The sequence below is a fragment of the Schistocerca serialis genome, chromosome 2 (genome assembly GCF_023864345.2).
Source record: "Schistocerca serialis cubense isolate TAMUIC-IGC-003099 chromosome 2, iqSchSeri2.2, whole genome shotgun sequence".
NCBI classification, from domain to species: domain Eukaryota; kingdom Metazoa; phylum Arthropoda; class Insecta; order Orthoptera; family Acrididae; genus Schistocerca; species Schistocerca serialis.
This window is the reverse complement of record NC_064639.1, coordinates 150582918-150599307: the sequence shown is the minus strand read 5'-3', so window position 1 is coordinate 150599307 and position 16390 is coordinate 150582918.

The following is a 16390-nucleotide window of genomic DNA, read 5'->3' as shown; positions in this document are numbered from 1 at the left end:
ATTCAGAATGGGGTAGTGCCAACTTTACCCAACTACTAATGGATTCCTTTACGACGTTGTCCCAATAGCTGGTTGCTCGACAAAGTAGTTTGGTATTCTGGAAGTCAAAGATGTGGTGTTCATAGAGACTATGCTTTGCTACTGCTGATTTTTCTGTCTGTCCCAGTCACATAAGCCTGATATGCTACTCCGAGCAATTCGATATATAGTGCTGCATTTGCCCAATGAACTGTTAGTCGCATTCACAATCAATTCTGTACATTTCTGGTACATATATTTTAGTGAGTCTTTCACAGAGCCAAACCACTCTTCCATCTTCAGTGTTGGTCGAAAGACAGTTTCTATATTGGATTTTTTGACTAGCCTCGCAGTTTAACTGAGAGGGGTCCCAGGTGTCATCTTCTTCCTCTTTCTAGATTCCTACATCTTCTCTCTTCGTCAGTGCCTTACTGTCCACCTGCTTGGCTGGGTGGTCACGTGGTCGCCTCCCATGCAAGCGAGCACGGGTTCGATTCCCAGCCGGGTTGGAGATTTTCTCCGCTCGGGGACTGGGTCTCGTGTTGTCCTCATCATCATTTCATCCTCAGCACCGACGCTCAAATCGCCGAATGTGCCGTAGAATGAAATAAGACTTGCATTTGGCAGCCGAACTTCCCAGAATAGGGGCCTCCTGGCCAATGTGCCATACGCTCATTTTATTTCAATGCCCTACTAATCTGTGCTTCACTGTATCCAGTTTTGAAGAATACCTGCTTCTATGTCTAGTTCGTCTGATAGGCTACCTTCATAGCGGATGATGTGCGCCATGTGTTCCAGGGTTGTTAGCACTGTGTGCCGTTGCCCTCTATGGTGACACCTCTTTGCACGCAGGTACAGGACCGTGTGCGTCTTCTTCCTAAATACTGAATGGCCTAGCATACCATCTGTCGTCTTCCTTATTAGTATGGTCATGAAACGGAGACGTCGCGGAATAGCTTCCATGTGAGTACTGGGACCTGTGCGGATAAAAACTGCAGGAGAAGACAGATATTCGTCTACTCTGGGAAGAAGAGATTGGCACAAGAGAGGAATTCGTGGCATACCTCGACGGATATGTCACAGTGCTGATGGCAAGGAGAAACATATAGTACCAGTAACCTACAAAGTCATAAAACTTTTGTCTTTGTAACCCAGTTATACAGGCACGAGCAACATTCCACTAAACTATAGCGGGTCAACTTGCACGCCTTGGTGAATCTCTCGTATGCAAAACGGGGTCGCCGACATCCAAGCGGACTTCTGGAATGGTTACGGGCTGCCGATGCCGACCGCCCGCGCTATGCGGCGCCCGGTGGTGGCCGGCCCACAGTTTTCCAGCACTCCAGTCAGCCGGAGGCGCTCTGGAGGCGGCGGCGCGCCGTAATTAATGTTCTCCTCTCGGCTGGTTCTTACGCAGACATCAACTTGCTACTTAGAGGCCGCGTTTATATATTCAACACGGAAGAGCGAGAACGGGGCCTGGTTCGCCCGTTGGGGATTCCCGGGAGAAGCAGCCGGAGGTTTGCCGCGGAGTGTGGATAAGGGAGGGCGAGGGCGGATGGAAGGGTGGTTGAGGGGGAGGGGGTAAAGCTGTGGCCACCTCCAGCGTCAGCCGCCAGCGGGAGAGAGCGGAACAAGTTCGCAGCGCTTCAAGTTGCTGGCTCCTACCGAGTATCACGTGTATTCATTCCAAGACGTGAATTAATTTCGTAGCAGAGACACGTCACACAGACCTCGAAATGAGACACACTGCACCAGTTTAAAGCTTCTATTCGACTTCACAGGCCGTGACCCACTATCCTGTAAGAGAGAACGTGCCTGCAAGCAGTACACGAAACACCCTCTTTGCCTTTACACGATTTACAACGGTGCAAAAAATATTGTTTGCTTTTGAATAGTTTATATGAATGTTCTATAAGTAAATCTTCAGTTTCGTTGTAGATATTAGGGTGCCGAGAGGAATGGAGATTAGGAGAGACTTTCTGCTCGAGGTGAGTGTAGGTTGGACCATTGGTCCCAAACTGGGGACCATTACCCCCTGAGAGGCAAAGTGTAATTTTCGGCGGAGTTCAAAATATAATTCAGTTTACTCTAGAGAAATTAGTCAAGAAACAATAAGTGGGGAAATCATTAATAAAGTTTTGAAATTTCGGGCGAATACTCGTATGGAGTGTAGTAGTTATCATCAAAAAAGTTCACCCGCTCTCCCATTCCACCCACACAAGGAGAACGCATCTCCCATTTTCCCCTACCAAAAGTAAATTTCTTCCATTTCTTAAACGGTTGCACAAAATGATTGATTTTTAGAAGAGAGGTGTAATAACCGAAAACATTTCTCGCACACTTCTACACAAAGAGGTCTTACACATATTATGGGTCAGAGGAATAGTTTTAGAGGTACAACAGTTGGGATAAGGTTCTGTTAATGTATAATTTAGCAGCTTTTGTTTCTAGTCAGTTACGACAGTGCAAAGAGTAATTATGTGTATGCAAATTTTTCGTATATTTTCAGTTTGATGTAATTCTCGTGCGTTGAGTGCTGGTGAAATTAGAATATGGCAAAGCCGAAGGAAACCTGGAAGCCCGTGAAATTTGATAAATTCACCAAGGAAAGCTTCTTAACAGTTCGAAATTCTGATGAAAATTGGTTTGGAATAAGGACCGACATGATGATCTATGAGAACATTAAAAATGTAGGGGATGTTTCATATATGAAGATGTTTCACCGTCATTGTGTTTGGCAGATGGATATGTGGTATAACTATAGCCCTTCACACATCTGAAGCAATGCATCAGCTCTGCAATGTAAATTCTGTCTCCAGTGTTCAACATGTTAAATTGAGAAGTAGGAAGATAGAATCTGATGTGAAAACTGGCAAATGGTTTCACCTGTGGTTGTAACAACACTCTCCATCAGTATAAAAGGAACCATTATTGTCTCCAGTGGCACCTATGTAAGTTGATTCTGAGGACGTAAACAGCTACAAAGCATCGTCCGTTGATTAACTAGATTTCTAAAGAATGGCAGCTTAGCCCACTAAATTTGGTTCGCGGAAGCTCCAGCGATCCAGCATTGCTAGCACAACGTGCATCTCAAACAACAGACTTGACAAAGATGTCACTGAAGATGATACATCTCAGTTGTATCAGAGAAAATTGTGCATGATTTATTGGCCTGATGATTTGAATGATTAGTTCAAGGGCGAATTATCTAGTGTACGTATGTCTATGTTTTGTAGCCGTAGATTCATGAGGAAAATAATAAAGTCTCCGGTATATGGTCTTTTCAAATAAGTACCTGAACGGAATACCGACTATAATGAAGCGAAGTTCTTTGTTAAAGATGGAGGGCTCAATATGGAACTTTTGGTGACATTTATGAAACTTTAATATCCTGTATTCAGATACATAGCAAAAAAATGTTGCTGTTGTATTTCACGAATATTCAGAACGTTCTTGAACACAAAAACTGCCGAACGTCAAAGGCGATTCATAAAGCGAACATCATCAGAAATTTTCTATAATGACAAGGAAAAATATGTTAAATCTCAGTCCTTTTTTCTTAGCAATCTCAGCAATAAAGAAAAGTCTGTTACACAGCTTGTACGGGGTGAGACAAACAAAAGTGTCCCAGAGAACAGAGTTGCAGTAAACAAAGAAACACGGCAGAGGAAAGGAAATACACTTCTAACTTGAGTGTAGTAGATGCTGAAAGTAACCATCATTCATCTTTGGGCACTCTTAAGCCCTGGTCAATAAGCTGCTAAAGGCGGGCCCAAACTGAACTTCTGGAACTGCTGCAATCTCATCCGAAAATCTTGAAGACTATGAGGGTTGTCGCGATACACCATAGACTTAGGAATTCCCCACACAAAGCAATAGCAAACTGGCAGATCAGGTGACCTGTGTGGCCAGCTTGGGCCGCGACCAGACTGACCTCTGACAACAGCTCTGTCAGGCGTGAAGATTGTATAAAAGAGCTCCAAGGTTCCGTCGGCTGTATGGGTAGTTGCTTCATTCTTTTTGGGTGTGGTTGTATGCATACATTCATGTCAAATCGTGTTCAGTCGTCCAGGATACTTTTATTTGCCCCAACCTGCACAAAAAATAGGCAGTTTTGGCGTTGAAACAAGTACCTAGGACGATGATGCAGCTTTTGACATGGTTGAAAAAGCAATAACTACCTCAAAATTAAACTGGCAAGTTGTTACTGTTGGTCTAAACATTGATCTTCTGATGCTGCTTACAGCTGTTAACCACACGGCAAAGACACGTGTGAAGGAAGGTAAAAGCAGCGTCAGAATGGAGTGTTACGTTTCTAAAGATATAGGTATCTCCTCCTCTCTCCATCTCTGACTACATGGAATCAATCCTATTTCTTCATGCAGCGAAAATGGAATGTCGTGTGGCGACAGCCTCCCGGTGGGTAGACATGGTCACTTAGTGCCACTCTTTTGAGGTAACGCCACTTCGGCGACTTGCGCGTCGATGAGGATGAAGTGATGATGATGTTGACGATACAAACACCCAGTCCCTGGTTGGAGAAAATCTCCTACCCAGCCGGGAATCGAGCCCCAGCCCCCTCCACATGACAAGCCAGCACGCTGTCCACTCAGCTACCGGGCGTACCTTCATCAGTAAGTGGTTGCGACAGCCAACCACTGTCGATGCAGCATGCATCCATTCTCACCGAGTATAACTACAAGCAGACTTTGATTAGGGCAAAGCTTCCACCCAAAAAACTGGGGCTGGAGAGAATTAAATTTATCTCTCTCTCTTTCTGCCTCCAGTTCACATGACACACCTACCACCTACAGAGAACGTATTACTAATTCTTCCGCGCTCCTACGCTCCGGATATCAGAAGGAAATTCAAGTGTCTGGAGCTGACTTACGCTGCACAAAAATTTGTTAAAGCTGTCGACAATAACGCTGCATTAACGTGACTTGTAGCGTTTTCGCAAAAGGTTTGGAGCTAAATGTAACAGCTTAATTTTGAACAGAATTGTGGTATTGAGTTGAGTGGAAGTTATACACTGAAGAACCAAAGAAACTGGAACCACCTGCCTAATGTCGACATGCCATGAACTCGACTAATGTCTCAACTACTGCTGGAGGGAACTGACCCCACGAATCTTGCAGCGCTGTCCATACTGCAAGGGTGTAGAGATCTCGTCTAAACAGCACGTTGCAAGGCATCCTCGATACGCTCAATAATGCTCATATCTGTGGAGTTTGGTGGCCAGCGGAAGTGTTTAAACTCAAAAGAGTGTTCCTGGAGCTACTCTGTAGCGTTTCTGGACGTGTGGGATGTCGCATTGTCCTACTGGTACTGCCCAAGTCCATCGGAACGCACAATGGACATGAATGGATGTTGGTAATCAGACAGGATGTTTACATACGTGCCACCTGTGAGAGTCGTACCAGATATCACTCCATCTGCACACGCCCCACACCCTTGCAGAGACTTCACCATCTTGAACAGTCCCCTGCTGACATGCAGGGTCCATGGGTTCACGAGGTAGTCCCCATACCCATACATGTCCAACCGCTCGATACAATTTGAAACGAGATTCGTCCGACTAGGCAACATGTTTCCATTCATCAAGAGTCCAATGTTGACGTTGACGGGCCCAGGAGAGGAGTAAAGCTTTGTGTCGTGCAGCCATAAAGTGTTGTAAGTAGGCTGTTTATGTTTTCTTATTGGCAACGTTACATAGCGCTCTGTATGAAAATCACTGGGTGTGCTGTGTGCAGTCTGTGGCTAGTTTGCATTGTTGTCTGCCATTGTAGTGTTGGGCAGCGGCAGCTGGATGTGAACAGCGCGTAGCGTTGCGCAGTTGGAGGTTAGCCGCCAGCAGTGGTGGATGTGGAGAGAGAAATGGCGGAGTTTTGATATTTGTAAGAATGGATGTTATGAACTCCTATATATATTATGACTTTTGATGATATTAAGGTAAATACATTGTTTGTTCTCTATTAATATCTTTCATTTGCTAACTATCCCTATCAGTAGTTAGTACCTTCCATAGTTTGAATCTTTTATTTAGCTGGCAGTAGTGGCGCTTGCTGTATTGCAGTAGTTCGAGTAACCAAGATTTTTGTAAGGTAAGCGATTTGTGAAACGCATAGGTTAACGTTAGGCAGGGCCATTTTTTTGTAGGGATTTTTGAAAGTCAGATTGCGTTGTGCTAAAAATATTGTGTCAGTTTAAGCACAGTCGTATATAAATTTTTAAAAAGGGGACGTTTCAGTGTTTACGAGTAGGCTTCCGGCTCCGGAAGCCTATATCGATGATGTTTCCGTCGAATGGTTCACACACTGAAACTTGCTGATGGCTCAGCATTGCAATCTGCAGCAGTTTTCGGAAGCGTTGCACATCTGTCACTTTGAACGATTCTCTTCAGTCGTCGTTGGTCTCGTTCTTGCATGATCCTTTTCCGGATGCAGCGATGTCCGAGATTTGATGTTTTGCCGGATTCCTGATATTTGCGGTACACTCGTGAAATGGTCGTGCGGGAAAATCTCCACTTCATCGCTGTCTAGGAGACGCTGTGCCTCATCGCTCTCGTGCCGAGTATAATGCCACGTTCAAACTCACATCTCAGTAGCCATCCATTGCAACAGCAGTAACCGCTCTAACAACTGCGCCAGGCACGTGTTGTTTTATATAGGGGTTGCCGCCCGCAGCGCCGTATTCTGCTTGTTCACATATCTCCGTATTTGAATATGCATGCCTGTACTAGTTTCTTTGGCGCTTCAATGTACAAACAGTGATTGTAAACGTATTATGAAGACAGTAATTGCTGATTCCTTTTACAATAATTCTCGACTCTCATGGATAATTATTGTGATTCCCGTATAAATTTTAACGTGCATAATAATGATTACAAAACTGTGTATTAGAACCGTTCTGAATCAATAAATGCCAGTTTTAACAGGAATTTCACTCTCTGCCTTTTCTTTGCCTCTGATTTAATACTATCATTTATGTGCAACGTATATAGCTCTCTATAAATAATAGGCAAGTACGTGTGGAAAAACAGAAGAAAGATTTAAATGAATTCGAGTGGAATTCGAAATTCATTCCAAACTCATAGCCTTATGGAATTTTAATCTTCCAGGTACAATGTCTCTAAAACTGGTTATCTTACTTAAAACTTGATATATGATCTACTTTGAGCAAAATTTCAGTGGAAAAATTTTTTCATAATATAATTCTCAAAAGGAAACCGTTCTTCGTACAAACAAAAAAAGGCGAACAAATAAATTAGGAAATAAGGCATTTAATACTCATCTGCTGGGAGAAGAAGAATTTCTGTTTCCTACAATTACTTCCCCACGAGTGTTTTCCTAAGTTTGAAAGCTTTATAAGTTTTTCCCACATTTTTCCTAATTTGCCTGTGGAATTTCCTTTTTCGGCCATAAACCTAAACTATTCTTAAAAGATCATTGCTATTAACAGAATTTCGTAATACTGTAATACTGATTACATTTTCTGTCGAGGCCAAGAGAGCGAAACGAAATAAGGTGCCCCAGGCAGCAACAAAATGAACCTCATTAACTCACAATAATTTAAAAAATCAAAAAAACAAAAAAAGAAACTAAGCACTGTAGGACCATCTTCTACATGTGTTTGCGGGACATCGACTATTCAGTAAAAAATGTCAAATTAAAACATCTTCAGCCGTCGACATTTCTAGTTGTTATTTTATTTGAGTCACCAGTTCCAGGGCTACATTACGCCGTCTTTCGGCCCCAGTGTAAAGAAAACAATGAAAACAGTGTGAAACACACAAAAAAGGCTAATGTAAGTATTATATACAGTGGTAATATGTAGTAACATAGAACAATAGCAAAATGTACAGCCACTAACAGTAAAGTTAAAAACAAATGAGAGAACAGTTGTTTACTATGTTAATACAAACTTGGAAAAAAAATATAAAGGGTGGTTCATTGATCGTGAACGGGCCAAATTTCTCGCGAAATAAGTCAAACGAAAAAATTACAAAGAAAAAAGCTTGTCCTTGAAGGGGGAAACCAGATGGCGTTATGGTTGGCCCGCTAGATGGTGCTGCCATAGTTCAAACGAACATCAAATGCGTTTTTTTTAAATAGGAAACCCATTTTTTTATTACATATTCGTGTAGTACGCGAAGAAATATGAATGTTTTAGTTGGACAATTATTTTCGCTTTGTGATAGATGGCGTTGTAATAGTCACAAACATATGGCTCACAATTTTAGACGAACAGTTGGTAACAGGTAGGTTTCTTAAATTAAAATACAGAACGTAGGTTCGTTTGAACATTTTATTTCGGTTGTTCCAGTGTGATACATGTTCCTTTGTAAATTTATCATTTCTGAGAATGCATGCTGTTACAGAGTGATTACCTGCAAATACCACATTAACGCAATAAATGCTCAAAATGATGTCCGTCAACCTCAATACATTTGCCAATACGTGCAACGACACTCCTCTCGACAGCGAGTAGTTCGCCTACCGTAAGGTTCGCACATGCATTGACAATGCGCTGACGCATGTTTTCAGGCGTTGTCGGTGGATCACGATAGCAAATATCCTTCAAATTTCCCCACAGAAAAAAATCCGGGAACGTCTGATCCAGTGAACGTGCGGGCCATGGTATGGTGCTTCGACGACCAATCCACCTGTTATGAAATATGCTATTCAATACCACTTCAACCGCAAGCGAGTCATGTGCCGAACATACATCATGTTGGAAGTACATCGCCATTCTGTCATGCAGTGAAACATCTTGTAGTAACATCGGTAGAACATTACGTAGGAAATCAGCATACTTTGCACCATTTACATTGCCATCGACAAAATAGGGGCCAATTATCCTTCCTCCCATAACGCCGCACCATACATTTACCCGCCAAAGTCGCTGATGTTCCACTTGTCGCAGCCATCGTGGATTTTCCGTTGCCCAATTGTGCGTATTATGCCGGATTACGTTACCGCTGTTGGTGAATGACGCTTCGTCACTAAATAGAACGCGTGCAAAAAATCTGTCTTCGTCCCCTAATTTCTCTTGTGCCCAGTGGCAGAACTGTACACGACGTTCAAAGTCTTCGCCATGCAATTCCTGGTGCATAGAACTATGGCACGAGTGTAATCGATGTTGATGTGGCATTCTCAACAACGACGTCTTTTAGATTCCCAGTTCTCGCGCAGTTTGCCTGCTACTGATGTAAGGATTAGCTGCGACATCAGTTAAAACAACGACTTGGGCATCATCATTTGTTGCAGGTCATGGTTGACGTTTCGCATGTTGCTGAACACTTCCTGTTTCCTTAAATAACGTAACTATCTGGCGAACGGTCCGGAAACTTGGATGATGTCGTCCAGGATACCGAGTAGCATACATAGCATTGGGCATTTTGATCATAATAGCCATACATCAACACGATATCGACCTTTTCCGCAATTGGTAAATGGTCCATTTTAATACGGGTAATGTATCACGAAACAAATACCGTCCACACTGGCGGAATGTTACGCGATACCACGTACTTACACGTTTGTGATTATTACAGTGCCATCTATCACAAAGCAAAAAAGTGGTCCAACTAAAATATTCATATTTCTATACGTACTGCACGAATATGTAATAAAAAATGGGGGTTCCTATTTTGAAAAAACGCAGTTGATATCCGTTTGACCTATGGCAGCTCCATCTAGCGGGCCAACCATAGCGCCATCTGGCTTCCCCCTTCAAGCTCGAGGAGTTTCTTTCTTTGTAGTTTTTTCGGTTTGGTGCTTATTTCGTGAGATATTTGGCCCGGTCACTATCAATGGACCACCCTGTATACACCATACAGCCATAAAAAGTAACCTACTACATGTAGTTAAATATTACATGCTATTCATATATAATCATGGTGCTATGCTAATGTCGATGCGCATGAAGCATCTGGAGCAAAGCAATAACAGTCATATCCTGATGAGTGGAACCTGAAAGTAAAATATTTGATTTTGTGTTATCATATGATAGTAAATGATAAAATCACTTATTGGAGATCGTCGGCTGGTGTGGCCGTGCGGTTCTAGTCGCTTCAGACTGGAACCACGCGACCACTACGGTCGCAGGTTTGAATCCTGCCTCGGGGATGGATGTGTGTGATCTCCTTAGGTTTGTTAGGTTTAAGTAGTTCTAAGTTCTGGTGGACTGATGACCTCAGACGTTAAATCCCGAAGTGCTCAGAGCCAATTGAACCAACGGAGATCAATCCCCCTTCAACTATATGCATCACGATGTCAAACGAGCTAATAATAACTAACAAAGCTAGAATATAAAGTTACATCCGCGGAATCTGTCAGTCACAGATTCATAAGATGACACCTATTTAATCATAGCATGTTAATGAACGAAACTGTGTATCTAATGTAATATACTATAATCAATTTCCACGATGCAGGAAGTACTGAAATATGTAGAAAGGGTCATAACCAACATTGCCATTGATGGGAGAGGTTTGCTGGTAGACAGGCATGTCGCTAGGTGGTATAACTAACTATAAACAAAAAAATAAATCTAAAGAAGAGTACTGCAGTACATATAAAGTACATTAGGAGGACATTTTGATTCAAGTGAATAACTTTCTAGTATACTGCAGCAGGAGATACAGGTGACAACAAATGCTGTGTGCTTACGCTGTGCTGCTCTATTGCCTATCCTGGATCTCATACTGAGGCAGCAGCACACAGTATATGTATGGGTTATGTAACATTGGATACCTGTGGATACAATACACAAGTTCCATATAATTACATTTATTTTCAAATATTACTGTTAGTGTGTGACACAATGATGTGGGTGTTACAGCTTCTGAAACAACTGTAAAAACAACATCTTCCTCTCTTAGTCCAACTGCTACACAAATTTTGCAACATTGTTCATGACAGAAAGATTGAGACATATACAGGACACATGTTTCAGTGCCTAAAAAATGCCTTTCCCAAGTAGTAATTAGATCTACAATACGCCAACAACTGCTTCATTGTTAATTTCGCAGCATACATACAAACATTAATATGTGTTCCATAAATCATGAATATGACATTTTGTAATGAAGTGGACATGTCACTTTAACATAAGTTTCCTTTACAAAAATATTTCTTTTTTGTGAAGACATTTATGTGCTATTTGGCAAATGACCAAAGATTTTTGTGGTAGCATAATTCATTCCTTTCTGTGCCAAAGTCAGATTTAACCAGGAATAGTGTATATCATCCTTTCCTGTAGTGTTGTAGCTATGCACTTAACTGTTATTTTTGAACTGGGTTCGGTTATTAATGACAAATTTCCTAAGTAATTGTATTTATTCCGATGGTACTGTGGATATCCCAAGTTTCTTGAAAAAAAAGGCTGCAAGGTGATCTTGGGTGAGCTCCAGCTGTTATTTGAATTACATGATTTTCCGCAATGAATCCTTTTTCTCTTAATGATGAGTTACTGCAAAATATGATGTAATATGAAAGCAATAAATGAAAATAGGCATAGTAGGCTAATTTACTGGTATGTTTATCAACGAAATTTGCAATAACCCTAAAGCATTACTGGCTGAACCTAACCATTTCAGCAGATCATCGATGTATTTCTTCCAATTCAGTTTCTCATGAATGCACACAACCAGAAATTTTGAATATTCTGCCTTAGCCACAGACTTCTGTTCGAAGTCTATATTTATCAATGGTGTTGTGGCATTTACAGTACAGAATTGTGTATACTGTCTTTCCTTGAAGTTTACTGAGAGTCCATTTGCATAGAACCACTTAATAATATTTTGAAAGACCACGTTTACAATTTCCTCACCAAATTCTTCTTTGTTTCGTGTGGTTACTATATTTGTATCATCAACTTCTAAGAACTAGCTTTGCATCTTCATGGATACAGAGTGGCTAGTCTTTAATATACATTAACAACAATAACAGACTCAAGACTGAACACTGTGGGACATCATTCTTGATACATCCCAGTTAGAGGACTTAGCTGATTTCTGTACTGTTAATTTCAGCCTTCTGCACTCATCCAGTTAAATACGAATTAAACCATTTGTGCACTATCCAACTTGTACCACTATGCTCAGGCTTATCTACAAGAATTTCATGATTCAGATAGTAAAACACCTTCGAGGGGACACAAAATATCCCGTCGGGTGATCTTCGGTTATTCAGAGCATTTTATATTTGATCACTGACAGTATATATAGCATTTTCTGTTTAAAAGCCTTTCTGAAAACCACGTGGACACCTTGTTGACATTTCATTTTTAGAAATATGTAGCACTACCCTTGAATACATTACTTTTTCTAGAATTTAGGATACAGCTGTTAGAAGTGAAATTGGACATAAGTTGTAAACATCAGATGTAGTGTAACGACGGAAGTTTTGCGTAAATGATTTTCTTTTGACGTATGATCATGTGCAGACTTCGTTACCTACGTCAGTTACAAAACACTTCAAAATTATTTAAATTCTTTTTAAAGTTGTCTCTGAATGGCTCTTCAACGAAACTGTAATTAAAACATCATCATTTGAGTCGTATGCGCAGAATTACGTCACTCTGTCTAATTGGTTTCCGCAAACTTTTTTCATTTTAGATGCCGTTTGTTTCGTCTCAGAAATTATATTGATGCAAGTTATCTGCTTTAATAAATATTAAAACCATATGGAATAAACTTTTAAGACTCAAACTCGCGATGAACGTTGTCAAAAATTAATAATCTTGTCAAAAAAATCAGTAATACTTCTTCCTTAATATAATTCTTCATAAATAAAATCTCGGAACACGTATTTAAACTTTTGTAGTATACACTAGTTTATTATCTTCATATATACTACATATAGACGTGAACATGAGCCTTGACAAGATAGGACTGAACACTTACAACATGATTAAACTTCCTATGACGTCATTGTTGTAGAAACATTACAAATTCTTATTTTTTCAGTTTTTAGAAGCACGACGCAACAACTCGGTTTCCGGATCTTCTGTTGCTCTTTGGCTGTCGACCCGCGACGTATAGTGGCCAGCAATTTTCTCTCTGGTCCCGGCTGTGCAGATGCTGTCTCCGTTCGTTGCGCCGCCCTCTCCGTACATGAAACATAAAAATAAATACAAAACTTTAGATAATTCACAAACATTACAAATATTACAAAATACATAAACAAAACACTAAATTAAACTAATATTCACCTGCAAACTGGGCTGACATTGGTGGCTGGGTGACGCCTCAATTTCGCGTCCCACTACATACCCCACCCACAAGCTCAGTTTGTCAGGTTTTAACCGAAAATAAAACTTCTTCTATATACAATATTTAACTGTTAATATTATACGTTTTTCTCACATTTTCCGTAATCTAAAGTCCTTGCTCTTAGATAGATTCAATCCTTTTATGACGATATTGTTGTGACTATTTGTCATTTACTTTCAATTATGCTATTATTGTAATTCATAACTGAATAAATGGAGATTACTCCTTTTCATTTAATAGTTGATAGTAAATAATAATCTAGTACGTTCTTTAACGTTGTTACATTAGGACAGAGCGTTCAAATTGTGATAGGTTAGTTTCAATTTCATTCATTTACTAGAGTTATTCTTTCCAAAATATATGTTACTAATAAGTTTCTCACAATAATTAATAGCACTATTTACTTTACATCGTTCATTTCCATAATGATTTATTTATGCATGAGGTCAAGAAGAAATCTAGAAAAACTTTCTTTAGAATCTCGGCACGGCTTTCTTTACCTTCGGATACTTTGCTGGGTAATGGCAATTTATTTAGGAGAAACAAGCGAGAGAGCCCCGTTTGGTGTGTTCTATATAAACACTATTACAAGTCTCTATTAAAGGCACTCTGCTATGTCCTCGTGAGCCATATAGCTCTGGACGCCCATGGTCCCTAAAATTATTAACCATCCCCTTTGGTTCCTACTATCCGAGTAAATATATAATATACAAAATTCCTTCTGACCTAATAACAAAAATTTCTTCCATATAAATCCCTTTTTAGTTGTCTTTCCCTTTTTGAACTACCGGTAATTTAATGTAGAACACTTGTTTAAACTTCCTGTCATTTCTTTAAAATAACACATAACTATCACGATAAACTTCACATGAATAAACTATGAACGCTCTTCCGTATGTAACATATACTAAACATTCACTTACTTAGGAATGAAGGGTTTAATTTGATCTACACTATATAATCCTTTAATTACACCTGATAAAGGTTCCATAAGAAGTGACGCTTTGGGATGTACAGTCTTATGAACAACATATGGACCTTCAAAGATAAAGAAGAATTTTCTACATTCCTTATTGATCTTTGAACTTTTAGGATGAGATCGTACTAATACAAGGTCTCCTACCTGAAATGAGGGTTCTATAGCATGTTGATTATAACTTTTAATTTTCCGTTCAGCATTTTTAACAATCTGTTCGCGAATTTTGTAGTTTGGAATGCATTGTTGAGTCTCGTTTACTGGTGGCTAAGGTAGAGCAGCTAGTAAAGGCCACCTATAATTCGTTTGCCTAAAATTTCTCTAGGTGATAATCCTGTCGTTAGATGAGGCAATTCATTTAATATCTTTTCGAATTCAGGCATTAGTTTGGTCCCCTGGGTATGTTTATATGCACAATAAGTTCTACATAATAGTCCTAATTCTTTCATGACTCTTTCTACTAAATTACTTTGAGGGTGATATTTCGAAATTAAGATATGTTTGATTCCATATTGTTTTATCATATCTTGAAACATTTGACTAATAAAAGCACTACCGTTGTCAGACATAAGTCGTTTAGGAATGCCCCAGTTAACAAAGCAATTTCGAGTAAGACAGCGCATAACGCTTGCTGTATTCGCTCGTTTCAAAGTATATAGTTTCACATGTTTGGAGCAACATTCCATTGCAACAAACACATAAGTAAATCCTCCTGAACTACGAGGCAGAGGGCCGAAAAAATCTAATGCTAGTAGATCCCATAGACCTCGAGGAATTACAGCATATAATTTATAACGCTTAGATTTGTTATTAACTTTAACCTTCTGACAGGTTTCACAAGTCCTTATAATACTTCTCACAATACGGGACATAGTTTTGAAATAATAATACAGGGTGATTCAAAAAGAATACCACAACTTTAGGAATTTAAAACTCTGCAACGACAAAAGGCAGAGCTAAGCACTATCTGTCGGCGAATTAAGGGAGCTATAAAGTTTCATTTAGTTGTACATTTGTTCGCTTGAGGCGCTGTTGACTAGGCGTCAGCGTCAGTTGATGCTACGATGGCGACTGCTCAACAGAAAGCTTTTTGTGTTATTGAGTACGGCAGAAGTGAATCGACGACAGTTGTTCAGCGTGCATTTCGAACGAAGTATGGTGTTAAACCTCCTGATAGGTGATGTATTAAACGTTGGTATAAACAGTTTACAGAGAAAGGGTGTTTGTGCAAAGGGAAAAGTTCTGGACGGCCGAGAACGAGTGATGAAAATGTAGCACGCATCCAGCAAGCATTTGTTCGCAGCCCAGGAAAATCGACTCGCAGAGCTAGCACAGAGCTGCAAATTCCACAATCAACTGTATGGAGAGTCCTACGAAAAAGGTTAGTTATGAAACCTTATCGTCTGAAATTGGTTCAAGCACTGTCTGCAGCTGATAAGATTAAAAGAATCGATTTCTGTGATTTTATCCTTGCTCAAATGGAAACAGATGAATCTTTCATTTCAAAGACTTTGTTTAGTGATGAAGCAACTTTCCACACTAACGGGAAAGTCAACCGTCACAATGTCTGTATATGGGGCACTGAGAATCCGCGGGAAACAACTCAGTATGAACGTGACTCGCCTAAGGTGAACGTTTTCTATGCCATTTCTGATAATAAAGTTTTTGGTCCCTTTTTCTTCGAAGGTGCTACTGTAACTGGACTACAGTATCTGGAGATGTTAGAGAATTGGCTGTTCCTTCAGCTCGAACAAGAAGCACAACAATTCATATTTCAGCAGGATGGAGCGCCACCACATTGGCACTTATCTGTCCGTAACTACCTGAACGTCAACTACCTGAGGCGATGGATCGGCCGCCAGGCAGCCCGTGACAGAGCACTTCATCACCGGCCTCCAAGGAGCCCTGATCTTACCCCCTGCGATTTTGTCTTATGGGGGTATGTTAAGGATATGGTGTTTCGGCCACCTCTCCCAGCCACCATTGATGATTTGAAACGAGAAATAACAGCAACTATCCAAACTGTTACGCCTGATATGCTACAGAGAGTGTGGAACGAGTTGGAGTATCGGGTTGATATTGCTCGTGTGTCTGGAGGGGGCCATATTGAACAT